The sequence below is a fragment of the Canis lupus genome, chromosome 2 (genome assembly GCF_003254725.2).
Source record: "Canis lupus dingo isolate Sandy chromosome 2, ASM325472v2, whole genome shotgun sequence".
NCBI classification, from domain to species: Eukaryota; Metazoa; Chordata; class Mammalia; order Carnivora; family Canidae; genus Canis; species Canis lupus.
This window is the reverse complement of record NC_064244.1, coordinates 28,996,878-29,019,299: the sequence shown is the minus strand read 5'-3', so window position 1 is coordinate 29,019,299 and position 22,422 is coordinate 28,996,878. Positions and strand designations below refer to the sequence as shown.

The window sequence follows — 22,422 nt, the reverse complement described above, 5'->3', positions numbered from 1 at the left end:
TAATTATGAACTTGCAGATATTAGCACATTTGTGGTGTTCTGATCCATTCTGGTTATTACTCTTACAATGTTTAGATTACCCTATCTTTGGCCACTGGACGCTGCTTCAGGATGGCTTGCTCCTAGGTCCTTTTTTCCCCTAGTTTTAAGGTATAATTGACATTTAATATAATGTAAATTTAAGGAATGCAATGCATTGATTTCCTATATCCTTTGACATTGACCCCCCCCCCCTTATACCTAGAGGCTCAGTGGCCTCCCTTTCTTCAAGGATGACCAGTTATTCCATGCCCACTTGTACATTTTGTTGTTTCTGCTCCATACCTGGACTCCGTCATTTATAAAAATCCTGGTTTCCTTAGGAAATGGTAGAGGCTTAAACCTGTACTTTAAGAACACTCCCTGCTGCTGTATTGATCCTTTTTCTGTGCCTTTTAATGGACAAAGCTAGGAAATATATATCACTTTTTCAGATAAATTATAAGTTTATACTTATATTTCAGATTTGAGGCTACAATGTTTCTTACTCAGTCTCATCAATATTACTATCTGGATTTCTCGGCCACACCAAAAATCTAGGTCTTGGAGATACTGACATAATTACTGATTTGATTTACTCACAGTTCAAAGACGACAGTCTACATTACTGCAAATCACTACTGTATTACTATAAATGAGACAATTACTGAAAACATGTTTCATTTTTCAGATTTTTTTTGTTTTTTACATATAAGTTGTAGTGAGTATTACAGCTTACTATGTTTTTCAATTATTGAACTAGTATTTTTTTTGTTAAGATAGCACTTGCAAGTAGGAACAGGGGAGGGGCAGAGGAGAGAGAGAGAATCTCAAGCAGACTCCTTGCCTCCTTGCTGAGCATGATGGGGAGGGGTGGGGTTGGCTCAATCTCAGGACCCCAAGATCATGACCTGAGCTGAAACCAAGAGTTGGATGCTTAACCAACTGTGGCACCCAGGCGCCCCTGAACTAGTGCTTTTCTATGTGTAATTACAACAACAACTCACTTGTTCCTTTTTATTTTCAATTTTTAAGAACTACTACTTTTTAATTATTTTTTCTTATAATCATGTGACAAAATTGTATGGAATTTCTTTTTTTTTTTTTTTTTTTTTTTTAATTGTATGGAATTTCAAAGTTAAGTTCCACAGTATTCTTGTTTCTATTCCTGGCCCTTCTACCCTACTTCTTTCTTCCATACAGAATCCTTTTTTTCTTTTTTTTTTTTTATTTTATGCTTTATTCTTTCACTTTTTAAAAATAGAAGCAGTTGCATGTATATTTGTATATCCCACTTTATTGGCTACACAGTAGCACGCTGTCCTTCATTATGTGCTCTATTTTATTCTTTCCTTGTTTGTTTTGCTTGTGTGTTTATTGCTTTGTAATGTCTTTCCATATTTAGGAATGTTCATGTTTTTGTTCTCTTGGTTATTTTTTTTTGCTTCAGTTTGCTCTTTTTAGCCTTTGTAAGTTGGTTCATTCCTATGAGCATTATTTTAATCAACTAACACCTCTTCTCCCTCCTCTCCTCCTCTGTTAACAAACTAAAGTAATATCTCTTCATTCTAAATTAATACATTTAAAGTATTAAGTGCTTATTTTACTTTTTATGAACATCACCATTTTCCATTTCTTGAACAGTTTAATTGTGTCCATAAGATCAGAGCATTTAGCCATTGCAGACTGCTGTGTACCCTGGTAACCATTATCTAGGCTTTAGTTTCACAGGTAAGTGTATATTGAATGTTGAGTACCAGTTCTAGGTTTTTGGTTTTCTGAAATTCATTCCCTAGCAAAGGGGTCAGCAAACTGTAGCCCACAAACCATTTCTGATCTGCTCATTGACTGACATGTATTGTTAACGGCTGCTTTTAAAAACACTACAGTGGCAGAGGTTGAGTAGCAGTGACAGAGACCATCTGACCTATAGAGACTGAAATATTTACTATTTGGCCTTTTATAGAGAGTTTGCTGACCCCTCCTCTAGACTTGAGTAAAATTCAGAGGACTTGTTTGTTAATGAGGACAGTATTATGTGAGTTACCGAATGTTCATGTTGGTTGATTTGCAGTCACTGTACTTGAAGGGTTTGAATGGATGAAATCCATGGCTCACATTTTCTTTCCTTGATAATTAAATATTTTACTCCATTAATTTCTGCATAAAATGCTACTGTTGAAAAGTTACTATAAATACATATTTTTGAGTCATCTTTTATTTTAGGAACATTTTTTTCCTCATAGTTTTTGTCATTTTTTTCTATTCCATTGTTTTCTGTCCTCTCCCTGCCTTTTATACTTGGATTGGATTTTTTTTCTTTTATATTTATCACTAAAAATATTTTTTATCTGCTCATATCTTTTTTATTTTTATTTTTATTATTTTTAGTAGGCTCCATGCCCATCATGGAGAGCAACATGCGGGGCTTGAACTCCTCATGACCATGACCTGAGCTGAGATCAAGAGTCAGATGCTTTGCTGACTGAACCACCCAGGCTGTCTTTAAATTTGTCTTCCCTTTTGTCTTCTTTTTCTCTTAATGCAGTAGATAGATTTTCTTTATTCTGAAATAATTTTTCTTCTATTTTTAATTGTTTTTGAGTCTGTCACCTCATTACAAATCTTGCTTTCTCTGCCCATCTAATTTCTGAGTTTTGTGTTCTTCCATAGCTTCTATAATTTTTTTAATTTATGTTATAGAGATATTATTCTACTTCACATTTTCTGCATCTTTATAATACTTTTAAAAGGGATTCATGGGGACGCCTGAGTGGCTCAGCAGTTGAGTGTCTGCCTTCGGCTCAGGAAGTGATCCTAGGGTCCTGGGATTGAGTCCTGCATCAGGCTCCCCATAGGAAACTTGCTTCTCCTTCTGCCTGTGTCTCTGCCTCTCTCTCTCTATCTCTCTCTCTCTCTCTCTGTCTCTCATGAATAAATAAATAAAATCTTAAATAAATAAATAGGATTCATGATTCTTTTCTGTTGCTCTTTTTTTTTTTTTTTGAAGTGGAATAAGTTTTCCTGTCTTAAAGGTGAGAGGAGTGAGCCCTTTTACCCTGTCTTCACCTTCATTGCTCCAGAGCTCCCTCTTCTGTTGTCTGCACAAAGTGGTTTTTAACAGTACAGCCTCAGGCTTTCTGAGATCTTTTTCTTTTCTGCTCTTTTTTATCTGGGCTTTTTTTTTTTTTCTTTCTTTGCTTCTGTTGCTCTGTTCCACTCAATTTGGATCTACTCCTAGTATTTTTTTCAAAGTAGTGTTATCTTCAAGAGTTTAAGTGCCGCAGACTGCTTAACCTTTATAGCACTGCAGGATCTTTGCTCAGCCCAAGAATTTGATCTTGGGGTCCTTCCCAGGTTAGACTACTGTCCGCAGACTAGCATGCTCGTGAGGGGTTCCCTGTCCTCAGTGCTCTCAGAGAAGCCCAGTTGCCTTCCCTTTGATAACCCTGTAGGTCTCCTAGCTGTCCTATTTGTCACTGCCTGGCCAAGAAAAGGTTTGGGGGGAAATACTGTGTCTTCATTTTGTTGTAGATTGAGTTTCCTGTTTTGCTAGGTTAGTTGCTCTAGCTGCCTTTTTTTTTTTTTTTTAACTTTAAAGAGTGAAGACCTGTCAAAGACTTAATTAACATAATAATGAGTGAACCAACAGAATGGTAAAGCTAATCAAACGACTATAGGAAACACTGAAGTATTCTAATTACTGAAAGAAGGAAAGAATGGTGAAGGGGGGCCTGGGTGGCTCAGTCTGTTGGGTGTCTGACTTCTTCTGGCTGGAGTTGTGATCTCAGGGCCCTGGGATGGAGCCCCACGAGGGGCTCTGCGCTCAGCCTGGAGTTTGCTTCTCTTTCTCCCTCTGCCCCTCCACTCATGCTCTCTGTCTCTCTCTAAACTAATTAAAATATTTTTTAATAAAAGAAAGAATGATGGAATAAGATTGCTGAATTAGATGGAAAACAGATTAATGTCCTCATCTGTAGCTCTACCTGCAAAATGTATTTGCACTGTTTTCAGCTTTCTGCAGTTTAATATTTGCCGTTACAGAGTCACAAAACCTGATCAATAACAGTGAGTCAGAGAAGATGCACATCCTAGAAGATGAAATCATCCACTGAGAGGACGTGGGGACACCCTTTATGTCTGATTTCAAGTTTTGATTTTCCTCTATTGCTAATTGTTAATATTACCACTTTTCTAATTCTGATTTATACTCTTTAATAGCTAATATTGGAATATTACAGTTTTTTATGAGCATGTTTTTCTACCAGGCTTTTCTTTTTTGTCGGGATATTATTTTTTCCCTTATACCTTTTTTCTTCATGAAAATTTCATAGAGATGTGACTGTGATTCTTTTCTATTGGTCATTACCACAGGAAAATGGCCTTAGAAAGGAGGAGTGCGTCAGTAGAGCTTTTCTAGCTTCATGACTCTAAAGCTTCCTCTTCTGTTGACTTTAACAAATGGTAGATATAGATAGACTTTGAGCTCTCCAGGACCTGTTTCCCTCCTCAACTTTATTCAGAACTCTTTCCTGTGTATCTGTCACTTCTATTCCTCTTGACTTGAATCTATTCCCAGAACTTGCGCCACAGTGTAGGGCTTTGTCCCGGAAGGGAGCTTTGAAAGTTTCTAAGCTCATGTGTTCCAGCCTTGAACCCTTTACTGCTACACTTGAGGAGATAAAACCCTTCCCGGTTTCAATTACTGTGCTCTCTGAAGCTGCAGCCAGTAGCTGTCATGGTTTCAGGATTCCTCTCTACTCAGACCTGGCAGATATTTTATTTTTCTCTGCTTTCTCTTCTGATACCATATAAATCTTATAGTTAGTTGTTGGTAGTTTATCCATATTAACTTGTATTTTGGAGTTAATGGAGATATGTACCTTGTTACATATCTATTCATAATAACCTTTGGGTTTTGGCCTAGCTGTCCTTGTTCTGAAGGATTTGGAAAAATTGTAAAACTATGTCTCTGCCACCACCTTAAGCCAGAATTATGCCTTCTGTATCTTATTCCCAATGGTGAAAGGCAAATTTAGCGTTCTTCTGAACCTAATATAATTTGATCACATATTATTGACATTGAATTTACAGGAATTATTTAAATTGCTATAATTCTTAGGGTCATATGTTATGAACTGATACCAATATTCATCAACTAGCCAAAAGATAAGCTTTTTATTGTCTTTGAAAATTTATCAAGTTTGGGGCAATGATTATACATTTGCATGTACTGTTACTAGCTTCTTCAAATTGTGGAGTTATCTTCAAGAAAGAAATCCTTATAAAAATTTGGTGACATTAACCAGACTCACTTGCATGCCATGATATAATCTCCATTTCTTCTAAACCTAAGTAATCATATACAACTGTGATAAGAAAAGAATGAATTTGAAATAATAATTTATTGAATATCATCTTTGTATACTCAAAACTTCACTAGGGTCAGCTCTAAATTCTTTCTTTTTTCTTTTCTTTCTTTCTTTTTTTTTTTTTTTTTTTTTTTGATTCCACAAATATTTTATGGAGCACCCATAGTGTTCCAGGTCCTATACTTAGTTTCCAACCAGGACAAAATCATGCCTGCATAGATTACAGAAGTATGATAGTGTTCTTAAAAAGAGGAATTGGAGGGAGAAATAGAAGATTTGGGGAGGTTTTGATTTGGAGTTGAGTTTTTATGAAAGTGAATATGAACTGGGAAAAACCAGACACCCCAGTTGGGGGCGTCTACAATGGAGATTATCATTGGATTGGAGAAAAACCAGACACCCCAGTTGGGGGCGTGTACAATGGAGATAGTCATTGGATTGGAGCATGTCAAGAATTAAAATGAGTTAAGTGTAAGGAATAATAAACATATTATTTGGAAAGAGTCAAATATATGAGGAAGAACTAAGAAATGAAGTAGTACAGAGGCCTAATTGGCCACTCAGTTTGGAGGCTGAAGAGTTTATCAATCTATGAAAATGAGCAGAAAGGACATTCTGGATTCTTGAACTGATTTTCTGTGGTTACAGTCCTTCCATCTCTGTAGAAAGTACTGGTTAGTGAGGGCCTGGTACAGAGTCTGGAAGCCTGGAATGAGACTGATGGCTGTGGAAATGAAAAAAGCATTCCTAATGTTTCATCTTCATCAATTTTTTTCTTCTTACTTAATTATCTTTCTTTGGAGAGTTCATTCACTCGCCAGATTCAGCTGTCTGTAATTGATGACTCCCTAATCTGAATCTCTAAGCTAGATCACAGTCCTGATTTTCAGACCCTTTATCCAGTTGCTTCTAGAGATACAGCCTTGTAACTGGCCTCCCTGCCTATAGCCTCTTTATGATGCTGTATTGATTTTCTTGGGTCTGTTTTTTTTGTTTTGTTTTTTGTTTTTTTAAGAGAGAGCGAGCTAGAAAGTGAGCATGCGCGTGCATGCAAGTTGGGGAGGGGCAGAGGAAGGGAGAGAGAATCAGAGAGAATCTCAAGAGGACTCCTCCATGCCCAGGGTGGAGCCCAACATGTGCTCATTCTCATGACCGGAGCTGAAAACAGGAGTCGGGAAGCCTGACCAACTGAGCCACCCAGGTGCTCCTCTTTGCTCCTCTTTGGTCTGTTCGGTACCTTGCTTAAATTGTTTCAGTAGCTACTCATTGCTTTAAAGATAAAACCCAGATATTACTTAACAGGTAATCCCCATTGTATGAGCTTCCTGCAGCATCTCTTCAAAATCTCTCTTCTTATCATACTCCCTGTTTCCTTTCCCTTCTACATCCTTATTTTCTTTGCCTGAAGAATGCCTCCCTATCCCCACTCAGGCATTATATCCAGGAACCCTTCCCAGAGTCTTACACCTCTGCTGTATCCCACCCCCACGAACCTGGGCTGGTTACTTTTCCCATTAGCCCTCTAGGTAGGGAAAATTGAATAGAGAAGGAACAAATTAGGATTTCATGAGGAGGAAGGAGGTCAGCATTGAAGTTCTGATGATCACAGTAGCATTAAGCTATATTTATAGCTTGAAAATAACAACTCAACTCTGACTGCAGGTCAGAGTCACCTGAGAGTTTTTAGAGGAGGAAATGTATGGCTAGGTCCTATCCCGGACTGTGTAAATGTGAGGAGATGGCGGAATAAGGATGGGTGCCCTTGGGACCTAGGAACATCTGGTTGTTGGTTTCTTTTAAGATTTTTATTTATTTATTCATGAGAGACACGGAGAGAGAGAGAGGCAGAGATACAGGCAGAGGGAGAAGCAGGCTGCATGCAAGGAGCCTGATGTGGGACTTGAACCTGGGAATCCGGGATCACGCCCTGAGCCAAAGGCAAGCATTCAACCGCTGAGCCACCCAGGTGTCCCTTGGGTTTTGTTTTTGTTGTTAAAGTTGTTGTGGTGATTCTTAAGTATAGCCAGGGTTAGAAAACCATTAAGTTAGAATGTGACATTCTTAAGGTTGTCCTTCTCCCCCAAAACACACCGTGAAACAGATACACTGCCAACTCTCCCAGCCCTGTTTTGGTTTTGCGTGGCCTTTCATCTAAATACAACAGTGATTATGTAATATACTAATCACTTTGTATGGTCTTTTGAGGACTGCTGCTTCCAGCCATTGCTTCATTTACCTCTACTTCAGTCACCTAGCCCCATGGCCTGACACATAATAGGTGCTCAGTAAATATTTAATGAATGAACAGATAATATAGGTTAAATGAATCCAATAAGACTTTGGACTTAGGTAAACATGTAATATGAGCATTGTTACATGTTTTGATTTTGGATATCTTACATTAGGAATGTAATACTGATGTTAAGAATTTGTCATGTAGGGGATCTTTGGCTATTTTGTTGCGAAGTTGTGGTTGCTTAATCAAATTTGTCTCTAAATTTTAGCACTCTGTTTTATCAGGTTGCCTCACCATTATATTACATATAAAATTATTCATTTTAAAAGGAACAAAGTATTTGTTTTTCAAAGGTGTTTCTCAGCTGTGTTGTTAGCAACCATAACCTTGCCCTTTTCTTCTGATAGTAAAGAGTCCAAAGTGACTTTTTACAAATAATACCAGGATGAGTAATACTGAGTCATATTTTTATGGCTAAAGTTTTTTAGCTCTGATAGTCATGAACAAAAAACAAACCAGAACTCTTCAAAGGAAATGATTATATATATATATAAATAGTTCATTCTTTTTCAGAATGTTCAGATTTAGGGATTTCACTTTCTGATTAAATAGTATATTAAAGGGTTATACTTTGAGTATTTGTATACTGTAACTTTTAGATTAAACATAATGAGTTATATATATTATTCCTAATAAATGATTTTAAAAACATTTGTGATTGTTTAGAATTATAATACTCTTTTGTCAGTTCCTGGCTTAATAAAATCTCACTTTTGACAAACCCACCTCTTAGAACCATGACAGGTAATTGGTGATTTTTCTGAGGCACAGATTTGAATAATTTGAAGCTCGCTGGCATGCTAAAACTAGTGGCTTATTATATTTTTTAAAGATTTATTTAGAGAGAGCAGGGGGAGGGGCAGAGGGAGAAAGAGTCTTCACACAGTCTCTGTACTGAGCAGAGAGCCTGATGCAGGGCTGGTTCTCACCAACCCAGAGATCAAGACCTGAGCTGAAACTAAGAGTTGGAGGCTTAACCCACTGTGTCACCCAGGAGCCCCTAGTGGCTTATCTTATGAATAAGGCTAACTTACTGCTCCCCCTTCTTCCATTTTGATGTAACTTATGGTCTCTGCTGGTTGCCCTGTAAGATAATATAATAAAATATTATTTCTGTGGGACACAGGTCCAGAAAATGAAGCCAACTGCTGGCACAAGTAATGAAAGTTAAGAGGAACAGAGGATAGATACAAGACAATGGTTCTTCTTAGCCAAAAACATAAAAGTTAAACATAAAACAATTACTCCTGATAATGCTCTAAGAAGCCACTGAAGTATCCAGAGTTATTTATCCTTATGCTTAATCATTCCTAGACCTCTGTGAATCATTCCTAGACTATGTGCATTTAAATGCTTGTATCTACTTTTCAGTTATAAAAGTAATACAAGAATGTATTGTCCTTGTTCAAAATTAAATATTTTTTTTTAAGTTTCCTTGTATCACCTTCATCCTGTGAAGTAGCCAGTTACTATTTGATGTGTTCCAGGTTCCTTTCTGTTTATTTAAGTACTTTCACGCAATGTATATAATGGTTACCTATATATGATCTTACTATACATGTGTTATAGCTTGCTTTTTTCTCTTTATGTCTTATCAATACCATATAAAGCTACCTTATTCTTTGGTTGCCATATTCCTGTTCCATAGTATAAAGTACCATAATTTATTTAACCAGTCCTTAAAGAATGGCCCTTTAATATCTTTTCCATTTTTTTCACTTTAAAAATAATGCTGCAGAGGTGCTTGGGTGGCTCAGTCAGTTAAGCACCTACCTTCAGCTCAGGTCGTGATCCCAGTGTGCTGGGATCAAGCCACACAGGAGGCTCCCTTCTCCGCGAGGAGCGTGCATCTCTTCTCCCTCTACTGCTCTCCCTGCTTGTGCTTGCGCTCTCTGTTAAATAAATAAAAAATAAAATCTTTAAAAAAAATTTAAAAATAATGCCACAGTGTGTCTTCTTGTATACAGAGGAACCATTGTTGTGTCTCTAATACAGATATCGAGGTAGAAATGCTGGGTTACAAGTTTCAATTTTGATAATATTGTTCACTTGCCTTCCAGTAGTTTGACAAATTTATACGTCTTCATCAGTTTATGAAAACATATCTCTGCATTCTTCTCAACCCTGAATGTTTTTAATGTTTTAAATTTTTGCCACTGTTGTGATAGACAACCGGACAGAAAGTTAATAAGGGAATAGAAGACTTGAACACCACCGTAAACCAATTGGACCTGACATCTATAGAACACTATCCAAAACGAGCAGAATATACATTTTTCTCAAGTGCATGTAGAACATTCTCCAAGATAGACCATATAAAGCCTTAATCAATTGGAAAAGATTGAAATTACAAAATTGCATTGTGATTACAAAAATAAAATATTTTTGTAATCACAATGGAATGAAACTAGAAATAATAGAAGGAAAATTTTAGCACTATCTCGTATCAGATTACCTTACTACTATATTATGTATAATAATGTATGTGAAAAATTCACAACTATGTAGAAATTAAACAACACAGTATTGGACAACCAGTGGGTCAAAGAAAAAAAATCACAAAGAAAATCAGAAAATACTTTAAGACAAATGGAAATGAAGACATAACAAAACATACCAAACTAGTGGGATGCGGCAAAAGCAGTGCTAAGAGGGAAATTTATAGCTCTAAACTCTTATATTAAAAAGGAAGAAAGATCTTGGGGCACTTGAATGGCTCAGTTGGTTAAGTGTCCAACTCTTGATTTTGGCTCAGTCATGAGGGTTGTGAGATCAAGACCCACACTGGGTTCTACTCTGGACTTGGAGCCTGCTTAACTTTCTCTCTCTCCCTTTCCCCCAAACCCCTGCTTGCGTGCATGCACTCTCTTTCTCTCTCTCAAAAAAAAGATCTCAAATGAGCAACCTATTTTCACACTTTAAGGAACTAGAAAAAGATGAACAAGCTAAACTCAAAGCTAGCAGGAGGAGGGAAAAAGTAAAGATTTGATGGGCATTAAATTAAAAAGGGAATAGAACAACAATAGAGAAAAATCAATGAAACTAAAATATGGTTCTTTGAAAAGATAAAACCAACAAATCTTTAGGTAAATTGACCTAAAGAAATGAAATGAAATAAATGAAAATGAAATGAAAATAAAGACATCACTACCAATTTGCAGAAATAAAAAGGGTTATGAGAGAGAACTGTGAACAATTTTATGCTAACAGATTGTATGACCTAGATGAGGAGGACAGATTCCTAGAAACCTACCAAGACTGAATCATGGAGACAATCTGAATAGACCTATAACTATTAAAGAGATTGAATAAGTAATCAAAACACCTCCCAAAAAAGAAAAGCCATGGACCAGATGACTTCATTGGTGAATTCTACCCAACATTTAAAGTAGAATTAACACCAGTCCTTCTCAGATTCTTCCAAAAAATTGAAGAGGCCAACAATACCCTGATACCAAAGCCAAAGATACTACAGGAAAACTATAGACCAATATCCTTTATTCCCTTATAAGTTTTGATGCAGAAGTCTTCCAGAAGATACTTGCAAAGTGGATTCAGCATGATAATAGGATTATACACTGAGACCAACTGAGATTGATTCCCAGGATGCAAGGATGGTTCAATAAATGAAAACCAATGTAATAACCCTACATTAACAGAATTCAGGACGAGAAAACCTCATGATCGTTTCAATTGATGCAGAAAAAAACATAAGACAAAATCCAGCACTCTTTTGTGATTAAAAAAAAAATAGCCAACAAACTAGGAATAGAAAGAAACTTCCTCATGGATAAACAAGATGTGATACATACATCCAATGGAATATTCAACTTTAAAGAGGAATTGATTACATGCTACAACACAGATGAACCCTGAAAACATTATGTTAAACAAAATAAACCAGACACAAAAGGACAAGTGTTGTATGAGTTTGTTTATATGAAGTACCTAGAATAGTCCAATTCATAGAAGCAGAACAGAATAGTGGTTACCAGAGGCACAGTAATGTGTATAGGGTTTCTGTTTGGGAAGGAAGATGGTGGTAGTGATGGTTGCACAATGGTGTGAGTGCACTTAATCCTTCTGAGCCCTACTTACTGTACTTTACCCTTCAAAATGGTTAAAGTGGGGGGTGCCTGACAGGCCTATTTGGTTAAGCATCTGCCTTAGGCTCAGGTCATGATGGGGGAGGGAGTACCTGCTCAGCAGGGAGTCTGCATCTCCTCCTTGTTCTGTACCTCCCCCCACTCATGTTCTCTCGCTCACTCTCAAATAAATAAAATATTCAAAAATAGTTAAAATTGTAAATTTTATGTGTATTTCATCACAGCTTGTAGGGTTTGGGTTGGTTTTTTTTTTTTTTTTGTCTCTTGTTTTTATCTTTTGATAGGATCATTTATTTAATATTTTTCATTAATTTTTTTGTTAATCCTGTTTGGCATATTTTGGACCTTCTAATTGCAAAGAATTACATACATTTGTTTTTAGAAATGCCTTGTAAAATTTTTTGTTTTCAGATTATTTTCATCCTCTTACTCTGGTTGTAGCTTTTAGAACTCAGGAAGAATCCAGAAAATCTGGAATTATTTTATGTTTACTAACTCTTTTTTTCTTTCCATCTCTTTAATCTTGTATGCTATTCCCCAACTTCATTTTCTAGCTTGCTAATTCCTCATTAGTGTCTATTCTGCTAGTTAGCCTATTTACATTTCTATTTTGGTAATAAATAAAATTTTGACAATTTTATTTCCAAGATCTCTAATTTTTTGTTTTCCCATAATAGTCTTTATTTTCATTAATGTACTTCCCTCTATTACCTTTCTGAGAATACTACTTCTATTTCTTTTAACATCTCCCTCTATTTGCTTTGTTAACTAATATAAAATAAACCATTAACCAAATGAAATTATGCTAGGGCCAGTAAAGATTGTTTAGAAGTTGCAAAGTTTTGGACTCAACCCACGTGTGTAACTATTAGTGTGACCTTGTACAAATTGTATAACCATTTCTGTTTTCTGTATTTATGATAAAATTTTAATCTCAAATTTGATTCATAGCTCTTTTTATCCACTCCTCAGCATATTTGGTCTTCATTCATTCATTCTTGTATTACTGAGCTCCTTCTGTGTGCTAGACACTCAGAGAACAAAATATAGTCTTCGCCCTCATGAAGTGGAGGCATATCTGTCTCCAGATTGTATCTGTCTGCAAACCTAGAAATTTGTAGAAGAGATTTGTATTCTGTTTATTGCATGCATCTCCTTCCCACCTTTTTGAGACCCAGATTCCTCCAAGGGTGAAAGGAGAAATAGGAAAGAGTCTCTTTACCTTACTGGATGAGATTACAATCCTTTCGGTGTTGGTTTGTAACTTCTGTTCTATCTCATCCTCTATGGGATCAGCGAGAATGAGTAATGGCTCCACCAAATCCTGCTAATGAGGGATCCATTCCTGTCAAACTCCTCAAGGTAGTGATGATAGTTTATTGCAAGATGAGCCATGTCTTTTGGATGTCCTCTAGCAAGTAGCATACCATGTACCCTTCAGTACGTGCTGTTGTTTGCCCACCCGGGTGCAGCCACCCCAGCAAGACTATGCCCTCAATCTCACCTCTGCTCTTTGTACTAGAGGAACCAGACATTCATGTGGGCTCAGTGCCATGTTGGCTCTCTCTCCTCTTGAAAGTCCCTAAGGGAAGGAAAGCTTGGAGAGAAGAGAGAACAGTTTCTTTCCAGGCAAACTATAGGCCCCACACCAACAGTTTTATTTCTGAGTCCTTTTCTGCTGAATTGGAGATGGCTACTGTGGGCATGAATGGTTCATTCTCTGATCAGATGCTCATGAGTAAGTCTTGCAGGAAAGCTGTAATTGAAAGACATTTTCCTCCTCCTCTTCCACCACCCAAAATAGGTTTGTCTCACCCTGAGCTAGTGGCTGGTGCCACTTGCTCATAACTCATTGAACTAGAAATATGGGTGTCTTGGGGCTCCTGGGTGACTGAGTAGGTTAAGTGTCTGTCTGCCTTCGGCTCAGGTCATGATCTTCGGGTCCTGGGATCAAGGCTCACATCAGGCTCTCTGCTCAGCAGGTCAGCTTCTCCCTCTCCCTCTGCCCCTGCCTACCCCCCTTGTGTGTGTTCTCTCTCTCTCTCTCTTAAATAAATCTAAAAAAATAATAATAATAATGGGACACCTGGGTGGCTCAGCGGTTGGGCGCCTGCCTTTGGCTCAGGTTGTGATCCCAGGATCCGGGATCGAGTCTCACATCGGGCTCCCTGTGAGGAGCCTGCTTCTCCCTCTGCCTGTGTCTCTGCCTCTCTCTCAGTCTGTGTCTCTCATATAAACGAATCTTTAAAAAAAAAAAAATACGGGGGTCTTAGTCTACGTTTCCCCCAGAAAGTAGAACATGAGATGAGGCTTTTATGTAGATTCTTTATTTGGGGGACATAAGGGACTGGGAAAATGAGGAAAAGTAAGTTCCAGGGCGATTTGTTGGTTTGGCAGCTAGGCCTCTGAGGAGTCACATAGAGCATCCTCACAGGCAGAGAAGAAACAGTTCATCTGTTGGTCCAGGTTCCCTGTAGGATATATGCACCCTAGTATTTTTGTAGGTTGTATATTCATAAAGCATTCAAGAAGCCCTGGAGCAGAAAGATTGATTTGTAGTACAACTAATCAAAGGGTAGGGTTAGGGAATGTGAGGAGGAGGAGGAGGAGGATACAAATGCTGTTTGATTGTGTACACTCTGTACTGTGGAGATGTGCTCATAGACTCCTTTAAATCCCGTCTGTCACAGAGGCTTCTAGGTAGTGGCCAGCTACCAACTCTGCAACAAGCAGATACAGAGCAACAAGCTACAGTGTCTGCTGCTACACAAATCCCTAAATGATGAGCATCTTACTCCTCCACTACTGTGATAGCGTTCCTTCACCCTTGGCCAGCACTTCAGAGTCTGAGTTGCCTGCTCCACCTTCATCCTTGAGGGGTCTGACCTCCTAGTTTGCCTTTTTTGAGCCTTGGTGGCTACAGAGCAGGTTGTAACTGGGAAGCACCACATCTGGGAGTGATGATGAGAGGGATCAGTTCTACTTCCACCCCTTGATTCCTAGGACCAAGTATGATAGCTGTTGAGGACATAGCACCATATATAGGTTATTTCACAAGACCACATTCTGAAGGACAGTGTTCCAACACTGCAGAATTTTAACTGAGCTGCTGCAGTAGCTAAATCTTTAATAAACAATTACGTCATTCAGTTAAGGTGTCTACTTCTGGATAATGGGGAATATGGAGGAACCCATGGATCAAGTGATTATCTTTCCATTGCTGTAACTCCTTTGCTATAAAGTGGGTTCTGAAGTCTGACCCACTTGTTTAGGATCCCATGCAAGTAGAGCAGGCACTATACAAGCCCTTAGAGGATGGTGCTGGCAGGGGCCCTGAAGATAGACCAGGAAATTCAACGTCCAGTGGAGGTGTCCATTGCAGCAGGTGTGAACCACTGCCCACTCTTAGAAATAGGGTCTGATGTAATCAATTAGCTGCCAAGTCTGCCCAGAGAATGGGACTATCTGGCCAGATTTCTAGCTGCTGACAGGTTGGGCATTCATCAGTGGCAGTGGTTAAGTCAGTCTTGGTAAAAGAGGGCTCTGCTGGTGGACCTGCACATACCCTTCATACCCGTGCTACAGCCGCACTCTGTGGGCCTCTTCCATTAGCACTGTGATGGTTTAGGAGAGAGACTTGTTGATATGCACAGGATAAATCATTGTTTTTACCTGATGCTTCCAAGGTACTAGTACCTTTGTATTCTTGATAACAGGAGACAAAGATCCTCTCGCGTTGTGCACACTCCATAGGTCCATTTATATGCTGCTTTCCAAATTCTCAGCCTTGTTTTAATCTTGCTCCTTCCAAGCCCTGAGCAATTAGCCAAGCTATTCACTACTTCTCAGGAGCCTGTATATATCTGTATTTCCTGCCCTTTCTCCTGTATAAATTGGACAACTGCCTGTAGCTCTGCCTGCTGGAATTGTTTCCCTGTACCCTTCTCCTTCAAGATTATCCCTAAATGGCACTGCATTGCAGTAGGGAGTCTGTAGTAGTGCTTATAACAACAGATGAAGCTAATCTACCCAGGAACCAGGGGAAGTTTTTCTCCTCTATCAGTTGGTTATCAAGAACTCACCACCAACAACTGAAGGCTTGAAGGTGTAATATCAGTGTACTGGGACAGTTGGGGACATCTTTTTATGTGATTTACTTAGGCCTTTTGGTGTTGTTCAGGCCTAACTCCACATAGACCATTTCCATCATATAAATGATTGCCATTGTACCTGCCCAACCTCGTGACTTAGTAGGCTTGACCCTGTTCATTTTGGACAGCTCTGATTACATTAATCACATGATGTTCCATGGGCAGGTCCTCATTCTGTAATAGAGCTGCTAGCACATGAGCTGCTGCTCAAACAGCAAGTGATTTCCTGCCGTGGAAAAGCATAGCCTAGTTTCAGAACCCTAAGGACCTGCATTGCAATTCTTTTCCTGGCTTTGCCAGAGATATCACACAGCATCTTTGTCTACCATAGAGACCTCAGGCTTTATCAGATAGGCTGGGTCACATGGTTTGAGCAGCAGGACAGCTTGCACCACAGCCTAGACCTGCTACGGAGACTTCTTTTGCTCCAGATTCCATTCAAAGCATTTTAGGTTACTCCATTAATGGGTCAAAGCAAAACTTCCAGATACAGGTAAAGTCCTTCCTAGTGCTAGGGAATGCAAGGTACAACAACTTGTTCTTCACCTTGGAGGAGAGATCTCAGAAAGTCTCAGGCCATTGGACTGATTAAAACTCTTCTAATGTGAGAGCCCCAGGATTTTCACGGATTTTCATTTGACTTCCTAGGGTGTCCAGAATACTTGCCATCTCCTGCCCACCAAGTTCTGTTTGAACGATGTTGTCAGTTTACTAAACTAATATGTTCTGTGGATAGGAAGGTCCTTTAGGACTCTGACGGAAGAGAAAAGTTAATAGCCTCAGGACATGAAATAGAAACTTCTGTCCTTCCCATCATAAAAGCCAACTACTTTTGATCCTCCTCACTAATGTGAATTGGAAAGAACACACGGGCCAGATCAATAGCCATATTATCAAATGCCAGAGGATGTCTTGATCTGTTCCAATAAAAGATCTGCATCTTACCCAACAGCTGAGATTAAAGCTACCACTTCAGTTAAATTCACAGTAGTCCACTGTTGGCCATCGTGGTCCATCTCATTGTAGGAGCCCCATGAATTAATTGGATGAAAATGTACTGGAGACTGTCATTCCTGCCCACTGTAATTTTGGTGACTATCTCTGCATTTTCCCTTGGTGTGCAATATTGCTTCCATTCATCATCTTGACTCTGGGATAGGGGATAGAATTTCAGGGGCTCCCACTTGCCCCTTCTCACCGTAATGACACTGAGAACATTATGAAAGTTACCAGCTGCTTTTTCAAAGCCTTTGAAACAGTTAAGAGAAGACCACCAATTCTACAACCTTTGCAGTTCCGATAGGATGTTTTTCCTATGCCACAACTGCTCTGTGGGCCATTGCTTAACGCCATCTGTACCGATCAGCAACTATAGACCTCATTACCCTTTTTCCAGAATCTTGTTCTGTATGTCTAGTCTCTAGGGCCAGTATCAGTGTCAGTGTCCTAGCTGGATTCCTTTCAGAAATCAGCCTGAGACATTTTGAGATGTGGTTCCAGGGAATGGGGAATTGAAACAGAAGAAAGTAGCTAATACCAAGTGCCTGCATTTAAGCTGGTCACCACTGGGCAGCTGAGGCTCGTTTTTGCCAGAACCTCCTGAAGAGCCTTGTAAGATACATCACAGAATTGTCTTGTCGAAGGACTGAAGAGGGAGCACTTATCGACCAGCCCCGGTGCTCCATTAGTCAGTGGCTCACCTGTAGGATGTTAGTCTTACAGTCTCAGGCTTCCTGTGTAAATACTACACTCCCTTCAGGAAGCCCAAAGTGGGGAGCAAGAACTGCCGAGTACAGCTGGTTGCTGTAGCAACAATTGAAGTAAAAGTGGGCTGAGGAAATAGGCTGGGCACAGGACATAGTACCATTTGTCTTAAGGTTCGGGCCTTAGCTGAGTTTCAGGGACAAATGAGAAAAATCCCATTCGGCATCTTACTTTGCAAGTGTAAGTGATCTTACATTATCCTGGGTGTTACTTGCTATCCTCTGTACTTGAGATAAAAGTCACCACTAATAGCACCAATACCCCATTTTATTTGCTGTTTGTGTTATTGGAAAAAGAACTCTGGTTTTGCTAATACCAAGCTTCTTAGCCTCTCAGGTATTCTGTTTATAGTCTTTCCTTTTTTTTTTTTTTTTAAGGTTTTATTTATTTATTCGTGAGATGCAGAGAGAGAGGCAGAGACACAGGCAGACGAAGGAGCAGACTCCCTGCGGGGACCCCAATGCAGGACTCAGTACCAGGACCCCAGGATCACCCCCTGAGCAAAAGGCAGGCGCTCAACCACTGAGCCACCCAGGCACCCCTGTTTATAGTCTTTCTAATAGTAAAAGATCTCGATTGATCTTTTTCCAAACCAAGCTCTTAGTAAAGCTTGGAGACCATCAGGTTTTTAATCCAAATAATTTTGTAAAACTCAGATCCATAGGGCACCTGGGTGGCTCAGTCATTAAGTGTCTGCCTTTAGTTCAGGTTATGATCTCAGGGTTCTGGGATCCAACCACCCAGCTCCCTGCTCAGCAAGGAATCTGCTTCTCCATCTCCCACTTTCCATGCTCATTCTTGCTCTTGGCACAGAGCTCTCTCTCATAAATAAATAAAAATCTTTTAAAAGACTCTCAAATCTACATATAACTTTATTACCAACTTCTTTCATGTGCATCTAGTCCAAATGTAACTGCCTTTTTGTTGTTTTGTTTCAAAGATTTATTTATTTCCGGAGTGGGGGTGGGCAGAGAGAAACCAGACTCCTCACTGAGCCCCACAGAGCCTGTGGGACTGATCTAACAACCAGGAGATCCTGACCTGAGCCGAAACGGAGAAAAAAGTAGGTTGGCAATTGCATTTCACAGTATTACCTGCAGAGGGCAGCGGAGAGCTAAGAGTTTGTTTTCTCTTTCCCATACTAGGGCTTTCCTGGCCCAATCTCCAATTGCTTATTACTCCAGACAAAAGTAAATAAAAATAAATAGTATCCAGACCAAAAAAAAGTAATGATTATTCTTTAGCTCTAGTTTATCTAAATTCTAGAATTTTGATTTCATCTTAAAAGGAGGAAAAAAGGTTAAGTAGCCTTTCTCTATAGAAGGGAAGCAATGTTCCCTCTTTTTACCTTCTTCATATTTTAGGAAAGAAAGCATTGAGGGCTCCATACAAGCAGAAAAACAGAGGTTACAACTATAACTGGTCTTTGGAAACCCGTATTTTCACCAAAAACTGGTCTCTTACAGAGCTGCATTATTTCTAGAAAACTCAGTTTTTAAGTTTATAAATTTTAGATTTTTTACACAGAGAAAAGACACCCAATCTGTGCTTCAGTTATGTGATTAGTAATACGTACAAGTCATGCTTTAATAAGCTGGGAATAACATTAAACGATTGAAATAGGATCTCCTCTAAAATTGAAGCAGTTGGAACTATTTTATTATCTTTTTACTTACCTGCCTCATTATGAAAGACTATGAGGCAACTCATCTCTCAATTGTTTCATGATTTCCTTCTCTGCAAAGCATTCACGTTTATTTCACAAACACTAGCCTGAGACCAGGAGACCCAATTCCCTGAAGGAGGCCGGCATTGACCACGCATCAAGTGCACACTGAGCATGCTGCAGGCGGTGCTGTGCTGCCCATCTCAGCAGGAAGGTGTGCTGTGACGGGAGTCGGTAGACCAGACTCAGGCCTGTCCAGCTCCTAGTTAACTCTGCAATTTCGGACAAGTTTCTTAGACTATCTGAGGCCCAGCTCCTCCATTTGTAAAATGGTGCTAATTAATAACACAAACTTCATAAAGCTGGCCAAGCATGAAGCTCCGATCCTGGGGTAAGGACACAAATTTCCCTTTTCTTGTTTTACTGGTGCTCAGTTTCCTCCTAAGAAGATGGAGGAGGAGAAGGAAGACTAATGACCTCAAGGACCTTTTCAGCCTTGTGATTTTATGGAGCATTGTTAGCGTCGGAATCCTCTTAGGCTCATTACTCAGGGTGCTCATTGAACATCCTGTGTTCATTATTGCTTTTTTAGATGCTATCTACAGTTGCCTAAATTATATTTAGACCATACCCCTGAACACTCAAAAGGAAACGAAGATTTTAGGATTGGTGAGCTGGAATTTTTGTGCCATGACTATCACCATTAAACCCTATGTGGCTCCTGTAGGCTTTCAATTTTTATAAGACTTCTGTTTACCTCTTGGGTCCTCAACTACCAGGGAGAAATGACAGGAATCTCCCTCCTCATTATCTTGGCCTTACCTCTATCAGAACTAAATAGAAAAACAGTGAAAAGAGATGTCAGGTAACAGACCCATGAGGTCACACTGGCAGCTTCTTCCTACACTCCCTGAGTGTAAGGCCTGTATTCCCTTAGGAAGCTCAGTGGCCATCAACAACTGGCCTTACTTGCATCATTTTTGAACCAGTGAAACTAAACCAGACTCCTGGGTTGTAGCCTCACCTCTTTCTGAGGGCTTGAGCAGGTCAGTGTTTTTACCTGTAAGAACTGTTCTTACCTGCTATATAGTACTGTCTTCTGCACACAGCCACCCTTGAGGCCAACCATATCCATGAAATGTATGACCAGGTGTGGTCAGAATAGATCATGAGATCCAACCAGTCACCATTCTTATTTTTTTTTTTTTTTAAGTCTCCGAGCAAAAAGATGAATTGCCTTCATCTTGAATACAAAATACATTGGCATTTATAGAACAGCAGCATTGATGCTTCCTGTAAGGAGTTACTCTCTCCCACAAACCTTAGTAACTTGTTATAAATAGCCTGTGCCCCATATTTATTCTGCTCTATTCACTCTCCAGCCTCCTTAGTTTATCTTCTTTCTTGATTTCACTGAACTAGCACACTCCAGGTCCTCATTAAACTTAGAGTCACTCAAACCATGGGCCTTTTCTTACCCTTCTTAACCTTTCTGCTGTAAGCAATACCTTTTCTTCCTTTGGTATCTTGCTGTTTCTTTTCTGCTGACTTTTCCTTTTGCAAAAGTCTTTTTCCCTTGGCATCTCTCCAAAGTTAGATCCTTGTTCTTGTCCAGATTTTCTCTCCTAAGCATCTCATTCACTCCTAGCTTCCACTCTAGTCCCTGTGTATATGGCTCCCCAGTCTAAATCTGCCCTCTGGCCTCTTCCAGGTTCTTGTCCAGCATCTTCAAGTATTAGCTCAGGATTTTCAATTTTACGTTCTTCCACCACCTCAGTAGATCTAAAAATGAAACTCAGAATTCTCTTTCAGAGGTCATTCTTGCTTATTTCTTTATGTGTATTAACGGTAATCCCTCCTAACTTTAACATTGTAGGCATCTTTGACTTCTTGATGTGTTGGCCCTTGTACATATCCTTTTCCTTTCCCACGGTCCCTACCTCAGGCCAAGTTCTTGATACCTGATTGTGATTCTTGCACTGTATTTCCAGTCATCTTTCAAACCATCTGAAAGACCAGCTTATAACCTAACTTCCATTTGGAATCTCTCACCTGCTCAGTATAATCCTCTGCTCATCTATCTTACCCACAGTCCATGATCGCAATCTGTGAGTTTACTTCTTCATGCTCTTTTGGGAAAGCCTACCCTTTCCCCTTTCCCAGTCCCATTTCTCCTCAGAGGACTGCTAGAAGCCACTTCTCCTCCTGAACTCCTATGGCACTTATTAGCTAGCTGTATAACTTACTTGGAATTTTCAAGAGCTGCTTCTTATGAGTTAACTCTTTGTGTAGCCTACTTTTTACACAGTGGTTTATTAACACTTTAGGAGCAGATATGAAACCTATTTTTTATATCATCCACAGTACCTGGAATAAGGCCTTCTACATACACTTCTCAGATTTCTCTGATCCTAATAAATTCTGAGAACAGAATTTTTTTTTGCAAATTACTGACATCATTCATAGTAGTTAAGATAAAATCCTGCCTTTCAAAATAGAATACAGTATGTTCTGTTGAGGAAGAAAATCTGCTTTTTAGCAGGCCTACCAAACCAACATAAGTGGTGTTTTTCTAGAGAGGAAAGAATTTAGAGACTGTCACTAATGCATAACTTGGGCCAGTTACTTCACCTCCCTGAACCTCATTTCTCTACCTGTAAAGTACAAGACTTCTTACGGCGGCCTTTTGACTCTTTTAGGACTATATCAAGAGGAGTTATTCGGAAAAGAATCCTGTTATTAGAAATCACCTTTTTTGTGTATATGTTGTGAAACACCTCTTACACAGATACCAAGTTTTTAAAGCCTGTAAGTGTCCAGAGTGCTGCCTTTGCAATCCAAGGGAGGGCAGTTCTTCCCCCACAGCCGCGTGGTGGGGTGACCTCAGGTGGGCGGGCCCTCGCGGGGGTCGGTGCGCTGGCACTGAAAGCTCCTTGCCTAGTCGGGCTTCTCTTCGGTACATACACGCAGTTTTCTTACTTGGAGCCAAGCTGTCCACAACTGAGTTCGTCCCGAGTTGCTAGGGTTTGAAAGAAAACTGTCCCGGGGA

At 39.4% G+C, this 22,422-nt stretch overlaps 1 protein-coding gene across 1 annotated transcript in view; it reads left to right on the top strand.

The window, feature by feature from the left end:
* The window catches only part of NET1 (neuroepithelial cell transforming 1), a 62,380-nt gene that overhangs the window by 26,064 nt on the left and 13,894 nt on the right, over positions 1–22,422 (top strand). The gene's annotated exons all lie outside the window — the stretch shown is intronic.